Below are 21,342 nucleotides of genomic sequence, written 5' to 3' on the forward strand. Positions count from 1 at the left end.
GATTGATTGTCAACTAAATTAATGGCGAGGATTCTCATAAATATGAATACCAAGTCAAAGTCATTGAAATAGGTGGAGAGTACAATTGTTGCAGGGGAATGATTATGTCTAAGTCAAACCACCAACCTACACATTAACCAAAGATAGTCTTCCACTCTAAGTATCCAATATCACTCCTTCCTTGCAGTTTTACCTATGCCAGCCCTCTGCTCATTTTATCCATGTACAAATGTTCTCAAACATTTGACTATACATTACAGCATTCATCTGCAATAAGTGAATGATAATGTTGTGAAGTCAACATGTTTAAAAAAAAATCTTTCTCTTTAGGGTTTCTTTAAAAGATCTGAGTAAATATAATTGAAAAGCTTAAACACTTGCATAAAAAGCCATATTCATTAGATCATAAGTTATAGGAGCAGAATCACGCCATTTGGCTCATTGCGTGTGCTCCGCCATTTCATCATGGCTGATCCAATTTTCCTCTCAGCCCCTTCATGAAAGAACCTTTCTTCTTATAACACACTCATCTATCATTCCCTCTTTAAAATCCAATGACTGACATATCTAAATCATTCCATCATTGGCAACTATAACAGATAATCTCTTTCTCAAAAAAGGAAGATTGAGTTAGCAATCCAACATCTGAAATGAAGTTCTGTAGGATTAAATACTCATATTGATGTTACGGATTTTAATTCTCAAGAATTTTTTGTTTTCATTATTTCTTGAAATATTGTAGCTAAGTATAACATTTTCAAGGTGACACTCAAATGGATAATTTTGTCCGCAAGGAACAAGAGGGTATGATTACTAACATATGCCTTTGTATCCAACTGTAATATCTTTATTTACCAATGTATTGCATATTTTCTCTTAGGCTATCACTATATATCATCAACAAAGTAAGCATTTCATCTCAAAAATGGAAGACCCATTCATAGTTCTTCAATCAATTTTATTTTAACAAATAAAATGTATATTAAACATGCTAAAATTACAAAAAAAGTCATATCCACTTTGAGACAAACATTGGTAGAATACATACCAGGAAGAAGAGAAAAAGTGACTATGTACGTATATTGCCTTTGATAATCTTAGTGCTTAGTTCTCGACTCTTGTCTTGCCACTGGATGCAGATGGGAATTGGGAAGAGAGAGTGAGGCTGACGCTGTGCAACTCTCCCTCACTTAAATCCAAATCAAGTGCTAGTCTCGACACCATCATATCCAGGCTGATGGCTCAGTGACATCAGCGCTGGACTCCGGAGTGAAGGTTCCCAAGTTCAAATCCAGTCGGGCAGGCACGCTTTCCATCCGTGCCAGGTTGTGTCTCGAGGTCTTCATTGATGACAATGGATGAACCTTTTTTTTGCTTCAGCTCTTTACTCTTTGTAAAGTAATACTGTACTTCCACCAAGGCAAATGGAAATAGGTGGAGAAAGGGACAGCAAAGAAAATGCAATGCAAATGACAATTGGTAGACTTTGAAAAAGGGACAGGATGAAGCAAGTGGGTATAGAATGTCAGTCAAAAAAGAAGAGGTAGGATGGAAGGGAGCAGGTGAATTTAGTGTACATGTACAGTCAATTCGAGATGGTGAAGATTTAGCCTTCTTAGTATGAACACTGTCAATTTAATTCACACCTTATGTAATCAGGAAGTGGCAGTATGTATTAGAAAGAGCAAACATTAACTAAGCGATAGTAAAAATATTTACTCCAAAATTAAATCTATAACTTGGTACAGTATTTAAATGACGATGTTGTTGGTAGCTCTCCAGTACTTAGAGGTGCCTGATGTTAGTAGTCAATGCTTTAGAATTATATCAATGAGGTGGGATCAGTGGGATCAATACTGCTCAGTAGATCTTTGTTTTGGATTTGAGGTCTTGATCTTCAAACATTCTTTTACTCAGACAGCCAAAGGTTTTATTGTGACAGTGATGACAATGGTGAATTTCACTAGATCTTTGTCTTCATTAAGAGGTGGCTCCCAAGATCTGGGAAATGGTGTACATTTTCTAGGAAAACAATATGGAAATAGTAAAGGTCATTGTAGACCTTTTCTGTTGGAGACTGATGCTGTCTACTAGGAGTGGGACGGGATCAGATTGCTAGAGTCCTTTGTTAAATACAAGGCCAAAGCACTTGCATGCTTGAGGATGAGTCAACAATAACTTGCAGCTTCAGTTCTAAATGTGCATTTATTCAAATGTCATCTAGATACTTCAAAATGGTGAAACCTTGGGTGACAATGATTCACAGCAGGTGAAATGGCAACAAGGTAAGGTCCTCTCGCAGCCAAAATGAGGCACAAATTACAGTCAGTTGGCTTTGACATGCAGATCACTTTGGTTGCATGCTGATCATCAGAATCCTCAAACAACAAGGTATTATCAGGTTCACAATGGAAAAAGATTTAAGTATATTTTCAAAGCCACCATACAAAAGAGGGACACCCCCATTGAACTCACAAGGATCACTGGCATACAGACCACTGAACACCTAGCAGCACCATTCAGGATGGTATTGATAGTCACAAATTCATTTCCCAGAAGCACAATGGAACCTTCAACAAACAGTGGAAAGAACTTAGTCCGTCCAAATCTCCTTACTGCCCACCCGGCCAAGTACCTTCTCCCCACAATAGCAAAGAACACAACAGCTTCATTGGTATCAACGACATAGATAGGAAAAGGGAAGAGGTCCTGAAAACAGACTACAGGGAGTTAGGAAGGAAGTTGAGAAGCGGGACCTCAAAGGTAGTAATCTCAGGATTACTGCCTGTGCCACGCGACAGTAAGTAGAGGAATTGAGTGAGGTGGAGGATAAATACGTGGCTGAGGGATTGGAGCAGGGGGCAGGGATTCAGATTTCTGGATCATTGGGACCTCTTTTGGGGCAGGCATGACCTGTACAAAAAGGACGGGTTGCACTTGAATCCAAGGGGGACCAATATCCTGGCAGGGAGGTTTGCTAAGGCTATTGGGGAGAGGCTAAACTAGAATTGCTGGGGGGTGAGAACTGAACTGATGAGACGGAGGAAGGGATGGCTGGCTCACAAACAGAGAAAGCTTGGAGACAGTGCGAGAGGGAGAATAGGAAGGTGATAGAGAAGGGATGTGCTCAGACCAATGGTTTGAGATGTGTCTATTTTAATGCAAGAAGCATCATGAACAAAGCGAATGAGCTCAGAACCTAGATCGGTACTTAGAACTGTGATGTTGTAGACATTATACAGACTTGGATGGCTCAGGGGCAGGAATGGTTACTTAAGAAGGTCAGGCTTTAGATATTTCAGAAAGGACAGGGAAGGAGGCAAAACAGGTGGGGGCATGGCACTGCTGATCAGAGATAATGTCATGGCTACAGAAAAGGAGAAAGTCATGGAAGGATTGTCTACTGAGTCTCTGTGGGTGGAAGTTAGAAACAGGAAGGGATCAATAACACTACTGGGTGTTTTTTATAGACCACACAATAGTTACAAGGACATTGAGGAGCAGATAGGGAGACAGATTCTGGAAAGGCGTAATAATAACAGGGTTGTCGTGGTGGGAGATTTTAATTTCTCAAATATTGATTGGCATCTCACTAGAGCAAGGGGTTCAGATGGGGTGTTCAGGAAGGTTTCCTGACAAAATATGTAGATAAGCCTACAAGAGGAGAGGCTGTACTTGATCTGGTATTGGGAAGTGAACCTGGTCAGGTGTCAGATCTCACAGTAAGAGAACAGTTTGGAGATAGTGATCACAATTCTTGCTCCTTTACCATAGCATTGGAGAGGGATAGGAACAGGCAAGTGAGGAAAGCGTTTAATTGGAGTAAAGGGAAATATGAAGCTATCAGGCAGGAACTTGGAAGCATAAACTGGGAACAGATGTCCTCAGGAAAATGTATGGCGAAACGTGACAAATGTTCAGGGCATATGTGCATGGTGTTCTGCATAGTTACGTTCCAATGAGGCAGGGAAAGGATGGTAGAATACAGAAACCATGCAGGATTCCCTAAAGGTTAATTTGCAGTTTGAGTCTGTGGTGAGGAAGCCAAATGCAATGCTAGCTCGAGAAAATCTGCAGATGCTGGAAATTCAAGCAACACACACAAAATGCTGGTGGAATGCAGCAGGCCAGGCAGCATCTATAGGAAGAAGTACAGTCGACGTTTTGGGCCGAGACCCTTCGTCAGGACTAACTGAAAGAAGAAATGGTAAGAGATTTGAAAGTGGGAGGGGGAGGGGGAGATCCGAAATGATAGGAGAAGACAGGAGGGGGAGGGATGGAGCCAAGAGGTGGAAAGTTGTTTGGCAAAAGGGATACAGAGCTGGAGAAAGGGGAGGATCATGGGATGGGAGGATCATGAGACAGGAGGCCTAGGGAGAAAGAAAGGGGGAGGGGACCCAGAGAAAGATAGAGAGCAGGCAAGGAGTGATTGTGAGAGGGACAGAGAGAGAAACAATAAATAATAAAAGCATCTGTTAGTCTTGCAAGACCATGGATCTGCGCCTAGAAAGTCTTCACTCTCCAGGGCGCAGGCCTGGGCAAGGTTGTATGGAAGACTGGCAGTTGCCCATACTGCAGGTCTCCCCTCTCCATGACACCGATGTCTAAGGGAAGGGCAAGGGCCGATACAGCTTGGCACCAGTGTTGTCGCAGAGCACTGTGTGGTTAAGTGCCTTGCTCAAGGGCACAACACACCGCCTCAGCTGGGGCTCAAACTCCCGACCTTCAGGTCACTAGTCGAATGCCTTAACCACTTGGCTACGTGCCCACATAATGTAAGGTGTTGAACATTGATTTCTCTAACAACCTGATAGCATGAACATTGATTTCTCTAAAACAACACCTTATATTCCGTCTGGGTAGCCTCCAACATGATGTCATGAACATTGATTTCTCTAAAACAACACCTTATATTCCGTCTGGGTAGCCTCCAACCTGATGGCATGAACATTGATTTCTCTAACTTCCGTTAATGCCCCTCCTCCCCTTCTTACCCCATCCCTTATTTATTTGTTTATTATCTCCCCCCCCCTTTTTTTCTCTCTCTGTCCCTCTTACAATCACTCTTTGCCTGCTCTCCATCTTCCTCTGGGCTCTCCTCCCCCTTTCTTTCTCCCTAGGCCTCCCGTTCCATGATCCTCCTCCTTCTCCAGCCTTGTATCCCTTTTGCCAATCAACTTTCCAGCTCTTAGCTCCATTCCTCCCCCTCCTGTCTTCTCCTATCATTTTGGATCTCCCCCTCTCAAATCTCTTACTATCTCTTCTTTCAGTTAGTCCTGATGAAGGGTCTCAGCCCGAAACGTCGACTGTACCTCTTCCTATAGATGCTGCCTGGCCTGCTGTGTTCCATCAGCATTTTGTGTGTGTTGCAATGCTAGCACTCATTTCAAGAAGACTAGAATATAAAAGCAAGGATGTAATGTTAAGACTTTATCTGGCACTGGTGAGGCCTCACTTGGAGTATTGTGAGCAGCTTGGGTCCCTTAACTGAGAAAGGACGTGCTGAAACTGGAGAGGTTTTAAGGGAGGTTCACAAAAACGATTCCAGGATTGAATGGCTTGTCACATGAAGAGCATTTGATGCCTCTGGGTCTGTATTCACTAGAATTCAGAAGAATGAGGGGTGACCTCATTGAAACCTATTGAATGGTGAAAGGCCTTGATAGAGTGGATGTGGAGAGGATGTTTCCTATGGTGGGAGAGTCTAAGACCAGAGGACACAGTCTCAAGATAGAGGGGTGTCCTTTTAGAACGGCGATGAGGAGGAATTTATTTAGCCGAAGAGTGGTGAATCTGTGGAAGTCTTTACCACAAACAGCTGTGGAGGCCAAGTCTTTATGTATATTTAAGAAGAGGGTTGATAGATTCATGATTGATCAGGGCATGAAGGAAAATAGAGAGAAGACAGGATATTGGGGTTGAGAGGAAAATTGGATCAGCCATGATGAAAGGGCAGAGCAGACTGGATGGGGATGGGCAAATGGCCTAATTCTGCTCCTATATCTCATGGTCTTATCTATCATTTTGGTCTAGAAACCACAAGGGATTCCACTTTAGTATCAAACTGCAAAATGTCAGTTCAAAGTGAAACATGAACTCTAATATTTTCTGAAACTTAGAAGTATTGATTCTCATTCTTCCTGAAGACATTTTAGAAGTCATTCAGCCCAGCAAATCTGTACAACAATCCTATTCCCTCACTTAATTGACTACAATCTATTCTTCCTCAGGTGCCGGATTCCCTACCAGCCACCACCTATAGTTGAAAATTCAAAGTAAAATTTATTAACAAAGTACATACATGTCACCACAAACTACCCTGAGATTCTTTTTCTGTGGGCATACTTAGCAAATTTATAGAACAGTAACTGTAAACAGGATCAATAAACTCAAGCTGTGTAAATGCAAATATAAATAAATAGCAATAAAAATGAGAACGTGAAATAACAAAACAAAGAGTCCTTAAAGTGAGACCAGTGTTTGTGGGAACATCAGAAGCAGGATGACTGTAGTTACCCCTTTTGTTCAAGAGCCTAATGGTTGATTGAGGGATAGCAACAGTTCTTGAGCCTGGTGGTGTGAGTCCTGAGGCATCTGTATCTTCTACCTGATTGCAGCAGCGAGAACAGAGCATAGCCTGAGTGGTGAGAATCTTTCGATGATGGATGTTGTTTTTCTATGGCAGTGTTTCATGGCGATGTGCTCAATGGTTGGGAGGGTTTTACCTGTTATGTACTGGGCCAAATACTGAATTTTTGTAGGACTTTCCACTCAAAAGCATTGGTGTTCCCAAACCAGGCTGTAATGCAGCCAGTCAGCACACTTCCCACCACACATTTCTTGACATTTGCCAAGGATTTTGCTGACATGCTGAATCTCCACAGACTCCTGAAGAAGTAGAGGCGTTGTCAAGCTTTCTTTGCAATTATATTTATATGATGGGTTCAGGGCTCAATTTACATTAGCCAACCAACCTGCATGTCTTTGGGAACTGGGACAAAACTACAGTGCCCAGGAAGACGGAGAGCTTTCAAACTGCATACACAGTCAGAATCAGAGATTAGCATTGAACCTTGGTTGCTGAAGCTACGAGGGAGCTGCATTACCCAGTGCACTGAGGAAAGTGAGAAGAAGAATTCACCTGCATTAACGAATATTTTTGCAGTGGAGCTAAATGTGGAAGGATGAGTACTATTTGCAAATGAACCGCTTTCGACCAAAGACAAATTTCCCACCATATAATACATCAATGTAAGTTTAAACAAAATATTCCGGCACAAAATGCTGGAAGAACTCAGCAAGACGACCAGCATCTACGATGGGGAAGAAACAAGGGCTGATCAGGCTGAGCTCCAGTTTCTCCAGTAGTTTATTTCTATTGCTCAAAATTTCCAACATCTGCAGAACCTCTTATGTTTATGATTCCACCACATTTGCCTTCATGAACTATCTTTTGTAACTTTGCTCTCATTCACCATACCTTTTCAAGAATTCTTAGCACCTTATTTCCCTTAAAATGCAGGATGATGGTTCATTTACTTTACAGGTTCATAAAGTAATTATTACCATCATGTCAATACCAGCTCTCAGGGAGGGCAGTACAGCTCATTCTGCCCTCTAACCTTCTTCCCAAAGGACTTCCTTTTAAATGCCACAGCTAAGTCTGCCTTCAGCACTATCTTGACTGTGCATTTGCCAACCCAACACACATACTGTTTAACTTTCTACCGCCTCCTCATTATGGTTATTTTGCCAAACATCTTCATTTCACTTCCACTAGTTCATGATAACTTTGCCATTAGGAATAGTTTCCCACCCTTTATCTGTCTACAAGCTTCCTGATTTTAAATAACTCTATCAAAACTACTCCCTACCATTTCTATTTAGGAGACATGGGCAAGTAGATGATACATAGAAACAGACCAAAAACAAAAATGAGGAAAATCGAGTCAGACGGTAGGAAGTGATGGTGAAGGTGGAGATAGCTGTCGCTGGATAATAAGCAGGAAAACCAAGGTTGCCAGTGCTGCAGTCTGATAACTGATAACAGGAACCGCAATGGAAAAGCTGAAAGGCAGATGGAACTGGAACCATGAGGGTGGAGAGGGGGGTAAATGGGAGAAAGAACTGTTGGCTGAATGTGTGGGTGGTAATATGATGGAATCGGGAGAGAAAGAGGCATGAAGATGAATGATGGGGTTTGGAGGGGTTATTGGGAAAGAGGATAAAATAGTGGGGGTGGGGGAGTCGCAGCAGGATCGAAAGCAGAGAGGGGGTGCAGGTGCAAAAAAAGAGATGAGTGTTACCTGAAAATGGAAAATTCAAGGTTCATGCCATTTGTTTGCAGACTACCCTGGCAGAATACGAGATGTTGTTATAGTTCACGTTGGGCCTCACCCTGACAGCAGAGAAGATTGAGGATACATAGTTTGATGTGGGAACGGCAAGACAGTTGAAAGGATACGCAACTGGGAGTTCAGGATGGGCAGGTGGACAGAGCACAGGCCTTCTGTGACTGGTTGCCTAGTTTGCACCTGTTCTCACTGAGATAAGAGCAGGCCACGTTTGGAGCACTGAATGTAGTAAGAGGTGCACATGAATCTATGCCTCACCTGGAAGACTGTTTAGGTAACTGGATGGTGGTGAGAGAGGAAGTGCAATAGTGAGTGTCACACCTCTTGCAGTTCCAGGGGTCAGAGGGGTTGCAAAACACCAGGAAATCATGGAGCGAGTGACCCCTGCACAAGACAGAAGCGGGTGGGAAGAATTGAATTGAATTGACTTTATTACTTACATCCTTCATTTTTTTTAACGTAGCATCCGGAGTTTCTCCGGTTAGTGGACAATTTCCCTCTACGTCTCTCTCACGTAGTGGGGAGCTGCATACGAGGCAAGTTACAGCAGTGGTTTGCCATTGCCTTCTGCCAGGCGAGTTTCCAAAGAGATCACCAGCTCGTAACCCAGCATGGATGGAAAGCGTGCAGGGAAGCCGGCTGGATTCGAACTCGGGACCTTTCGTCCTGAAGTCCGGCACTGATGCCACTATGCCACCAGCTGGGTCCATCCTTCATATACATGAGTAAAAATCTTTATGTTACGGCTCCGTCCAAATGTGCAATGTGCAATTTACAGTAACTTATAAGAAAGAGTATGTACAACAGGATAATCAATATAACATAGAAATACAGTTGTGTCAGCATTAGTTAATTAGTCTGATGGCCTGGTGGAAGAAGCTGTCCCGGAGCCTGTCGGTCCTGGCTTTCATGCTGCAGTACCATTTCCTGGATGGTAGCAGCTGGAACAGTTTGTGGTTGGGGTGACTCGGGTCCCCACTGATCATTTGGGCCATTTTTTACACACCTGGCTTTCTAAAGGTCCTGAATAGTGGGAACATCACAACTACAGATGCGCTGGGCTACCACACCACTCTACAGAGTCCTGCGATTGAGGGAAATACAGCTCCCATACCAAGCAGTGTTCTAGCCAGTCAGGATGCTCTCAATTGTCCCAATTGGATATGGGGCCCATGCCAAACTATTCAACCGTCTGAGGTGAAAGTCATAGTCATAGTCATAGTAATACTTTATTGATCCATGACAAAGAGGTGCTGTTGTGCCTTTTTCACCACCCAGCTGGGATGTACAGACCACGTGAGATCCTCAGTGATGTTTATGCTGAGGAACTTAAAGCTGTTCACCCTCTCAACCCCAGACCCATTGATGTCAATAAGGGCTTGGCTGTCTCCATTCCTCCTGTAGTTCACAAACAGCTCTTTTGTTTTTGCGACATTGAGGGAGAGGTTGTTTTCTTGACACCACTGTGTCAGAGTGATGACTTCTTCTCTGTAGGCTGCCTCATTATTATTTGACATTCAGTGTAGTGCTGTCAGCAAATTTAATTAGCAGATCGGAGCTATGGGTGACAGTCATGGGTATACAGAGAGTAAAGGAGGGGGCTTAGGACACAGCCCTGAGGGTCTGAGGGGCAGAGATGAGGGAGCCCACTCTTATCACCTGCCAGTGAGCTGACAGGAAGTCCAGGATCCAGCTACACAAGGCAGGGTGAAGGCTGAAGTCTCTGAGCTTCTTGTCGAGCCTGGAGGAAATTATGGTGTTGAATGCTGAACTGCAGTTGAAGAACAGAATTCTCACATAAGCATCCCTCTTCTCCAGATGTGTAAGGACAATGCATAGAGCTGTGGCTATTGCATCATCTGTTTATTAGTTGTGTTGGTAGGCGAATTGTAGGGGGTCCAGCGTGGGAGGACATACAAACTCCTTACAGAAGCGGCTGGAATTGAACTGGGTCACCTGTACTGTAAAGCGTTGTGCTAACCACTACTCTACCGTGTTGCCCCTATGTTAACGTGAATGCTAAAATCCTCATCATGGAAGACAGTTGATGTCATCAAAGCAGGGAGGCTGACTGGTCAGACCAACAGTGGACAGTTTTAACTACGGCCACCTCTTGTTTCAGCTTCTGCCTGTACTTTGGCAGCAGCAAGATGGAGTAGTGATCTGATTTTCCAAATGGGGGTCGAAGGAGCGCTTTGGAAGCGTTGCAGAAGGGAGAGTAGCAGTGGTCGAGTATGCTACCTCCCCGTGTGCTCACCTGGATGTGTTGGCAAAACTTCAAAGAGACTTTAGTCAGCGACACTCTATTAAAGTCACCAGTGATGATGAAGGCAGACTCCGGGTGTGCAGTCTCCAGCGTGCTGATGGTCTTGTACAGCTCCTTGACAGCCAGGTTGGTTAAGAAGCAGAACAGTTGGCAGTGGGATCTCGTTACAACTGGCAGAAATGTCAAGGGATAATGTGCCTGATGTGGAGGCTAGTAGGGTAAAAGGCAAAGTCGAGGAGAGCTCTTTCTCTGCTTGCTCTTTTGGAGATGTGGTAAGAATAAAAGTCCAAGAAACAGCAGAGATGTGAGGGAGGTCTCCATTACTCACAGTGGAGGGGAACCTGCATTTCCTGAAAAAAAGGAAGACATTTCAAATGTCCTAGAATTGAAGGCCCCATAGAGCACATCATAGAAACAGGGCCTTCGGCCTATCTAATCCATACCAAACTGTAATTCTGTCTAGTCCCATCAACCCACACTTGGACCGTAACCTTCCATACTTAGATAATTACTCTCACATCCACTTATCCAAATTTCTCTTAAATGCTGAAATTGAACCATATCCAACACTTCCACTGGAAGCTCATTCCACAGTCTCACCACCCTCTGTGTGAAGGTGTGTCTCCTCTGGTTCCCCTTTAATATTTCAATTTTCACCCTTAAATTATGTCTAGTTCTAATCTTACCAGGCCTGAGTGGAAAACGCCTGTTAGCATTTACCCTACTTGTGCACCTCAGAATTCTGCATATCTCTTTCAAATCTCCTGCTCAATCTCCTACATTCCAGGGAATAAAGTCCTAAACTTTTTAACCTTTCCCTAAAATTCAAGTCCTCAAGTCACACCAACATCAACATTTTCTCTTCTCTTTTTCAGTCTTAATGTTATCTTTCCTGCAGGTAGGTGACCAACAATTTCTTCAAATTAGGCCTCACCAGTGTCTTATACCACTTTATCATAACATCCCAACTCCTGTACTCAATTCTATGATTTATGAAGGCCAATTGTCAAGAGCTCTCTTTATTGCCCTATCTACCTACTTCAAATCTTTCAAATAATTATGGATCTCCACGGTCCCTCTGCCCTACCACACTCCACAGTGCACTGCCATTCACTGTATAAGTCCTTCTCTGGTTTGTCCTCCAAAATTGCAACACCCCATACTTGTCTGCATTAAGTTCCATCTGCCATTATTCAACCCATTTTCCCAGCTGGTCCAATTCTTGCTGCAAGCTTTGACAGCCTTCCATGCTGTCCAATACATCCCTAATCTTGGCTTCATCCACAAATTTGCTGATCCAGTTTACCACACTACTATCCAGATTATTGCTATAGATGACAAACAACAACTAACCAAGCACTGATCGCAGTGGCATACCACTAGTCACAGGCCTCCAGTCAGGGAGGCAACCATCTATTACCATTCTCTGGCCTCTTGCATAAAGCCAATGTTGAATCAATTTACTACCTCAAACTGAATGCCAAGCAACTGAACTTTTTGGACCAGCCTCCCATATGGGACTTTGTCAAAAGCCTTGCTGAAGTACTCATAGACAATATCCACTTTTACCACATTGGCCTTCATCAACTTTCCTGATAACCGCTTTGAAAAATTCTACAAGACTGGTAAGACACAATCTACCATGCACAAAGCCATGCTGACTATTTAGCTTCATCTACAGTACTTCTTACATTACAACAAGCACAACTCAAAACATTCTTTTGTCCCACCCCCACCCCCGCAACTCTGCAGTACTAGCAAACCTCCCTGTAAGGATATTGCTCCTCCTCCAGTTCAGGTGAAAATGTCCCATCTGTACAAGTCTTACTTCCGGAGCGCCTAGACGCAGCAGTACTCTCAATGGATACGATTCAATATTCCCATTTCAGCCTGATACCACAAAAAAGCACAACTGCTTGCAAGGTCAGTGCAGTCAACAAAGATGTCTTAATGCGTGTAAATGAACTATCGCTGCTTAAAACCGATGGAAACAACACCGACTGTGGTCGGAACTGCCCACGGAGGAAACCTCGGAGGTTACAAGTGATTGGGGTTACATGTGCGTTTAAGGAAATGGGGTTTTAACCTCCCTATACCGACTACCTTGCTGGCGAACGTGCAGTCTCTGGTGAATAAAATCGATGGTCTCAGAGTTAGGGTGCTGAATCAGAGGGATATTAGGACCACATATGTCCTTTGTTTCACGGAATCCCGGTTAACCCCTTCCATACCGGATGCAGCGATCCAGATCGACGGCTTTACTATACACCATCGGGATAGATCTATAGAGTCTCTTAAAAACAGAGGTGGAGGAGTATAGGAAGCAGGGAGTAAAGAAGGTGCTTGAGGAGTATTAGAAGTGCAAGAAAATACTTAAGAAAGAAATCAGGAGGGCTAAAAGAGGACATGAGGTTGCCTTGGCAGTCAAAGTGAAGGATAATCCAAAGAGCTTTTACAGGTATATTAAGAGCAAAAGGATTGTAAGGGATAATCTTGGTCCTCTTGAAGATCAGAGTGGTTGGCTATGTGCGGAACCAAAGGAAATGGGGGAGATCTTAAGTAGGTTTTTTACGTCTGTATTTACTAAGGAAACTGGCATGAAGTCTATAGAATTAAGGGAAACAAGTAGTGAGATCATGGAAACTGTACAGATTGAAAAGGAGGAGGTCCTTGCTGTCTTGAGGAAAATTAAAGTGGATAAATCCCCGGGACCTGAGAGGGTGTTCCCTCGGACCTTGAAGGAGACTAGTGTTGAAATTGCAGGGGCCCTGGCAGAAATATTTAAAATGTCGCTGTCTACAGGTGAGGTGCCAGAGGATTGGAGAGTGGCTCATGTTGTTCCGTTGTTTAAAAAAGGATTGAAAAGTAATCCGGGAAATTATAGGCCAGTAAGTTTAACGTCGGTAGTAGGTAAATTATTGGAGGGAGTACTAAGAGACAGAATCTACAAGCATTTGGATAGACAGGGACTTATTAGGGAGAGTCAACATGGCTTTGTGCGTGGTAGGTCATGTTTGACCAATCTGTTGGAGTTTTTCGAGGAGGTTACCAGGAAAGTGGATGAAGGGAAGGCAGTGGATATTGTCTACATGGACTTCAGTAAGGCCTTTGACAAGGTCCCGCATGGGAGGTTAGTTAGGAAAATTCAGTTGCTAGGTATACAGGGAGAGGTGGTAAATTGGATTAGACATTGGCTCAATGGAAGAAGCTAAAGAATGGTAGTAGAGAATTGCTTCTCCGAGTGGAGGCCTGTGACTAGTGGTGTGCCACAGGGATCAGTGCTGGGTCCATTGTTATTTGTCATCTATATCAATGATCTGGATGATAATGTGGGAAATTGGATCAGCAAATTTGCTGATGATACAAAGTTTGGAGGTGTAGTAGACAGTGAGGAAGGTTCTCAGAGCCTGCAGAGGGACTGGGACCAGCTGGAAAAATGGGCTGAAAAATGGCAGATGGAGTTTAATACAGACAAGTGTGAGGTATTGCACGTTGGAAGGACAAACCAAGGTAGAACATACAGGGTTAATGGTAAGGCACTGAGGAGTGCAGCGGAACAGATGGATCTGGGAATACAGATACAAAATTCCCTAAAACTAGCATCACAGGTAGATAGGGTTGTAAAGAGAGCTTTTGGTACATTGGCCTTTATTAATCAAAGTATTGAGTATAAGAGCTGGAATGTTATGATGAGGTTGTATAATGCATTGGTGAGGCCGAATCTGGAATATTGTGTTCAGTTTTGGTCACCAAATTACAGGAAGGATATTAATAAGGTTGAAAGAGTGCAGAGAAGGTTTACAAGGATGTTGCCGGGACTTGAGAAACTCAGTTACAGAGAAAGGTTGAATAGGTTAGGACTTTATTCCCTGGAGCGTAGAAGAATGAGGGGAGATTTGATAGAGGTATATAAAATTATGATGGGTATAGATAGAGTGAATGCAAGCAGGCTTTTTCCACTGAGGCAAGGGGAGAAAAATCCAGAGGACATGGGTTAAGGGTGAGGGGGGAAAAGTTTAAAGGGAACATTAGGGGGGCTTCTTCACACAGAGAGTGGTGGGTGTATGGAATGAGCTGCCAGACGAGGTGGTAAATGTGGGTTCTTTTTTAACATTTAAGAATAAATTGGACAGATACATGGATGGGAGGTGTATGGAGGGATATGGTCCGTGTGCAGGTCAGTGGGACTAGGCAGAAAATGGTTCGGCACAGCCAAGAAGGGCCAAAAGGTCTGTTTCTGTGCTGTAGTTTCTATGGGTCTATGGTTCTATGGAATATGCTTCATGATCAACTCTTCTTGGTGCACAAATACATCAGTGCTGTCCTAATTCTGCTCACCAGACCTGGAATATCTAGCAGTAAAGTGCCGTCCTTTTTACCTACCACGGGAGTTCTATGGGGTCATTTTGGTAGCAGTTTACATTCCACCTCAGGCCAATGTCAAGCAGGCTTTAGATAATCTGAGTAAACATAGAAACATTAAAAACTTACAGCACACTACAGGCCCTTCCGCCCACAAAGCTGTGCCGAACATGCCCTTACCTTAGAAATTACCTAGGGTTACCCATAGCCCTCTATTTTTCTGAGCTCCATGTACCTGTCCAATAGTCTCTTAAAAGACCCTATCGTATACACCTCCACCACAGTCGCCGGCAGCCCATTCCACACTCACCACTCTCTGCATAAAAAACTTACTCCTGACATCTCCTCTACACCTACTTCCAAGCACCTTAAAACTGTAGCTCTCGTGCAAGCCATTTCAACCCTAGAAAAAGCCTTTGACTATCCACACGATCAATACCTCGATCATGTAATGGGATCAACATGCACGAAACAGCGCACCCGATCGCCTTCACCATCATTTTGGGAGATTTTAACTAGGGTCAGTTTGAAAAAAATCACTAAGCAACTACTATCAACAAATCACTTGCAATACCAGAGTTCCACTGCTACACCAACAACAAAAATGCCTACTGTGCTATTCCACGCCCTCACTTCGGGAAGTCTGATCTCCTGGCTGTACTTCTACTCCCTGAGTATAGGCAGAGATTGAAGACTGCAGCACCAGCAGTGAGGACCAAGAAGGTTTGGACAAGGGAAGTACAGGAGCACTTACAGGACTGCTTCGAACCAGTGGACTGGACTGTATGCAGTGATTCATCTTCAAACCTGGATGAGTATGCTGCAGTTGTACTGACTTCATTAAAGCCTGGAAGAACACGTGCCCAGAAAGACTTACTGTACATTCCCAAACCAAAAGCTGTGGATGAATCAGGAGGTATGTCGTCTGCTGAGGGCTAGATCTGTTGTATTCAAGTTTGGCAACCCAGGCCTGTTCTAGAAAGCCAGGTATGATTTGCAGAGGGCTATTTCAAGAACGAAGAGACAATTTCAAACGAGGTTAGAGGCAACATTGGATGTATGGTATTCTGGCAGGGTCTGCAAGATATTACTTCCTAAAAAGCAAAACCCAATAGCAGGAATGTCAGCGATGCTTCACTAACAGATGAACTCAGTGCCTTCTATGTACGCTTTGAAAGGGAGAACACAACTACAACTGTGAAGATCCCTGCTGTACCTGATGACCCTATGATCTCGATCTCAGAGGCCGATGTTAGGCTGTCTAAAGAGAGTGAACCCTCAGTACCTGGTAAGGCTCTGAAAATCTGTGCCAACCAGCTAGCAGGAGTATTCAAGGACATTTTAAACCTCTCACTACAACGGGTGGAAGTTCCCAGTTGCTTCAAAAAGGCAACAGTTATACCAGTGCCTAAGAAGAACAATGTGGGCTGCCTTAATGACTATCGCCCGGTAGCACTGACATCTACAGTGATGAAATGCTTTGAGAGATTGATCATGACTACACTGAACTCCTGCCTCAACAAGGACCTGGACCCATTGCAATTTGCCTATCGCCACAATAGGTCAATGGCAGATGCAATCTCAATGGCTCTCCACACGGCTTTAGACCACCTGGACAACACAAACACCTACGTCAGGATGCTGTTCATCGACTATAGGTCAGCATTTAATACCATCATTCCCACAATCCTGATTGAGAAGCTGCAGAACCTGGGCCTCTGTACCTCCCTCTGCAATAGGATCCTCAACTTCCTAACTGAAAGACCACAATCTGTGTGGATTGGTTATAACATATCCTCCTCGCTGACGATCAACACTGGCGCACCTCAGGGGTGTGTGCTTAGCCCACTGCTCTACTCTCTATATACACATGACTGTGTCGCTAGGCATAGCTCAAATACCATCCACAAATTTGCTGACAATACAACCATTGTTGGTAGAATTTCAGGTGGTGATGAGAGGGTGTACAGGAGTGAAATATACCAACTAGCGAAATGGTGCCACAGCAACAACCTGGTACTCAACGTCAGTAAGACGAAAGAGCTGATTGTGGGTTTCAGGAAGGGTAAGACGAAGGAACACATACCAATTCTCATAGAGGGATCAGAAGTGGAGAGGGTGAGCAGCTTCAAGTTCCTGGGTGTCAAGATCTCTGAGGACCTAACCTGGCCCCAACATATCGATGTAGTTATACAGAAGGCAAGACAGCAGCTATACTTTATTAGGAGTTTGAAGAGATTTGGCACGTCAACAAATACACTCAAAAACTTCTATAGTTGTACCATGGAGAGCATTCTGACAAGCTGTATCACTGTCTGGTATGGAGGGGGCTACTGCACAGGACCGAAAGAAGCTGCAGAAGATTGTAAATCTAGTCAGCTCCATCTTGGGCACCAGCCTACAAAGTACCCAGGACATCTTTAGGGAGTGGTGTCTCAGAAAGGCAGTGTCCATTATTAAGGACTTTCAGCACCCAGGGCATGCCCTTTTCTCACTGTTACCATCAAGTAGGAGGTACAGAAGCCTGAAGGCACACACTCAGCGATTCAGGAACACCTTCTTCCCCTCTGCCATCCGATTCCTAAATGGACATTGAATCTTTGGAGACTACCTCACTTTTTAAAAAATATATAGTATTTCTGTTTTTGCACGGTTTTTAAAAATCTATTCAATATACGTAATTGATTTACTTGCTTATTTATTTTATGTTATTTATTATTATTTTTTCTCTGCTACATTATGTATTGCATTGAACTGTTGCTATTAAGTTAACAAATTTCACGTCACATGCCGGTGATAATAAACCTGATTCTGATTTTCCCAGGAAGAGAGCCCGATGATCCAAAAATCTGATGCGCTTCTTCCTGCACCATCCCCTGAGCCACGTGTTAAACTGCATTATCTTCCTATTTCTGGCCACATGTTGTGTGGATAGAAATCTTGAGATCACAACTCTAGATCCTAACTTTAACCTAGCACCTAACTCCCTGAACTCATTTTGCAGGACCTCATCACTCTTCCTGCCTCTGTCATTGGTACCAACATAGGCCAAGACTTCTGGCTACTCACTCTCCCCTTTAAGAATGCTATGAGCTCAATCCAAGATTCCCTGACCCTGACACCAGGGAGACAACATACCATTCGGGACTCTAGTCCTCTCCTACAGAACCTCCTGGTCCCCTTCCCAATGAATTCCCTATATCATCTTGAGAGCAGATATGGTAGAGATGGAAAATTTGGGAGAAAGGGACAGCATTCTTGCAAAATTCAAGGTGTAAAGAGGTGTAATACAAGTAACTTTGGAAGTCAGTAGGTTTATAGCAAATATCAATAGAATTTATTTACCTCTGGTGAGATAGGTTAAACACGTTTTTCACCAACTTCAGTTGCTGGGTACTTTTCAATAGATCAGTACACTTTCACTCACTTCTAGGTCTATGCTGTGTTCTATAGTAACATAATACCACTAATTATTTGTCAGCATATAGACAATTAGTTTGCATTAACACACAGCCAATCAGGGACTTAGTCAATCTCAACTTACTTTGGGATAATTAGTTATTTTTTGGAAAACTAACCACATATTATAGGTTCAAGGAAACTGGCTTATACACAGGAAGTCCCATCTATGATGTTGGCCAAAACAGCAGGAAAAATCTTAAAAGTGACATTTGTTTTGTTTACATCTACCTCAGCATAGAGACAAGTGTATTAACATAATATGCCACCTGAAATAAGACACTCTAATAATGTTGCCACCTTTCAGAGTTCCACTAAAATATCAAATATGACAGTAGCTTTTAACAAGAAGGTCTTTAATCCATGACAACGAGATGCTTTAAAGCTAGTGTTAGATGAATACACACTCGAATGTGCCAGTGTTGATATGGTTAGTTTTCTTTCTTCTATGTCCAAATGTACACAATGCACAATGAATTGTTTTTGTTATGTTATTTTGACACAAACAAGACCCTGTGGAGTAATGTAGAAAAGAGACAATGAAGTTCAAAAAAATAGCTCCCTGATACACAGGGAGGCAGGGTAGTGTAGAAAGCATTTGGCATTCTTGCTGAATTGGGCATTGACTACAAGAGTAAGATCATTGTGTTACAATTGTAGAGAACAGTGTTGAGACTGTACATGGAATATTGTATGCAGTTCTGATTGCCAGACAACCAGAGGATAAAGGTGTAAGGGAAGAGGCGAAATATTTCCATGGGACCTGAGGGTTATGCTTTTCCAAACAGATGGTGATAGGTTTATAGAATGAGCTCCCAGAGGAAGTAGTAGAGACAGATACAATTACAATGTTTAAAAGAAATTTGGACAGGTTCATAGATAGGAAAGGTTTACAGGGATACAAGCTAAATGCATGCAAATGGGATTAACTCAGTAAGGTGTAGATCTTAGTATTTCCAAGAGAGGATGGTATGAATTTGTCAGAAATACTTCAGGTTGTGGTGTCCCCATGGTGCCTGCTTCTCATCTCTTTTACCATTAGAAATCCTGGATTTGAGAATGATAACAAAATAACTGGATTGTAGTATTGCATTCCATACATGGCATACACTGGAGCTCGATGGACTCGATGACATAGACAGTTAGCCAAAAGTATTAAGTAAGGCTTGGGGAAGAAACAAACAAAAAATTCATTACGAATATCCCCATGTTTTTTCCTATTATGATGATAAAAAGCAGCAAGACCACAAAACTGTAATGCCTCAATTCAGAACAGTACACCATATTCATGTTTCCACTAAAATTTTCAATATTTTAGTACATATGTTTTTTACATAATGTATTAAATACAAATTTCCTATCCCCTCAACTTAATTTATAAAACAGAAAACCTAGAAGTCAGAATCATTGGTCAAAATAGGAGGAAAATTTATTGTGCGTTGAACTCTTACACCATTAAAGTTCTCTAAATTATTTTTGAATGAGCTGTAGCTTTCAGAAAGAAATGCAAGGGTCTATAGCAATTCTTTTCAAGTGTTTACTCATATTTTAGTACAAAGTAGTTTTGAAAAAGATGTGATTTTATGATTGTTTTTGTCATCTTATATTTATTAAAAACATAATTCATTCATGGACTTTGAAAACTGATCACTTAGATTAGTAGTACATCAACAATCTTTAAGAGTATCAATTTCTTCATTTCTTAATAGTTTGGCTGACATAAATCAGATTTTAACCAAGAAAAATGATCAAGATAGTTCATAACTGGACGTACAGAGTTAGAAATTTATTTCAACAATTCTGAAATAAATAACCTGTTACTGTTGCAAATTTGCTAAACCAGGAGCAGAGTGTTTATGTGCACAATTCTGGCTGTCAAGATACACATCATTACTTTCTGCTAGGTACAGAGTCTTTTTTTTGGGCATAAATCTCCTCCAAACAGTTGCACAATACGCAAGACTCCTCCCTTGGAGGGTCAGACACTCTGAGCCAATAGGCTCGTCCTGGACTTATTTCCTGGCATAATTTACATATTACTATTTAACTATTTATGGTTTTATTACTATTTATTATTTATGGTGCAACTGTAACTAAAACCAATTTCCCCCAGGATCAATAAAGTATGACTATGAAGATTTGTTTCTAGTGAAATTTTCAACTTCATTGGTCAGAGAAATAACAATTTTTATTTTCTCACAGAATTTTTACTTAGTATGCTTCTCCTGAAACCATGGTGTTTAAACATTTAACACTCAAACAGTGTTTTTGTCCCCAATGAGACAATGAGACTCATGACCTCCTATGTTTGTGTCAACTGTTCTCCGCACGGATATTTGCAATTTGCTTCCCTCAGGATCACACCACACTGCTGCTGTGGATCTCTGCCACTCCAGTTTGACGCTCCCTGTGACACTAGGGAAGCACTCAAAATCCACACTCAAAAGAAAGACATCATCCACTGTTTTTCAGTCCACAGAAGAAAGCATAGCAGATTTCCCCGAAGTGCAGGTATCTGTAGAATACACTCTTGTTTTTACAGACACCTTTATGCAAACCCCTGGCAAGAATGTGTGACTGTAGCTCTGGAGGCTCTCTCTGGCCCCAGTACACAAAGAAAATATTTCCCTCAGACACACTCTCACCAGCCTGCTCAGATGCCTAAGAATCCTCTGAGAGCATCCTACTACCCCTACACTTCATTGCAATAACCATTCATTCAATTGGAATCTTCTCATGCTGGAACAAAGTTGTTGTAATAGATTGCATCTGTTGCACCACATGCTCACAATGTGAGAAGTTGCAAAGTGTCAACAGACAACAACATAAATCAATTATATCAGTTCCACACAATACATAGGGAAGCTGAACAGTGTTACACATTGAATTTTGCAATTGAAA

The 21,342-nt window shown here is 42.5% G+C and overlaps 1 protein-coding gene across 1 annotated transcript in view; it reads right to left on the reverse strand.

Annotated features, from left to right (window-relative positions):
* The window catches only part of cenpp (centromere protein P), a 279,625-nt gene that overhangs the window by 173,032 nt on the left and 85,251 nt on the right, over positions 1 to 21,342 (reverse strand). The window lies entirely within an intron of this gene.

The sequence above is a fragment of the Mobula birostris genome, chromosome 16 (genome assembly GCF_030028105.1).
Source record: "Mobula birostris isolate sMobBir1 chromosome 16, sMobBir1.hap1, whole genome shotgun sequence".
Taxonomy (NCBI): domain Eukaryota; kingdom Metazoa; phylum Chordata; class Chondrichthyes; order Myliobatiformes; family Myliobatidae; genus Mobula; species Mobula birostris.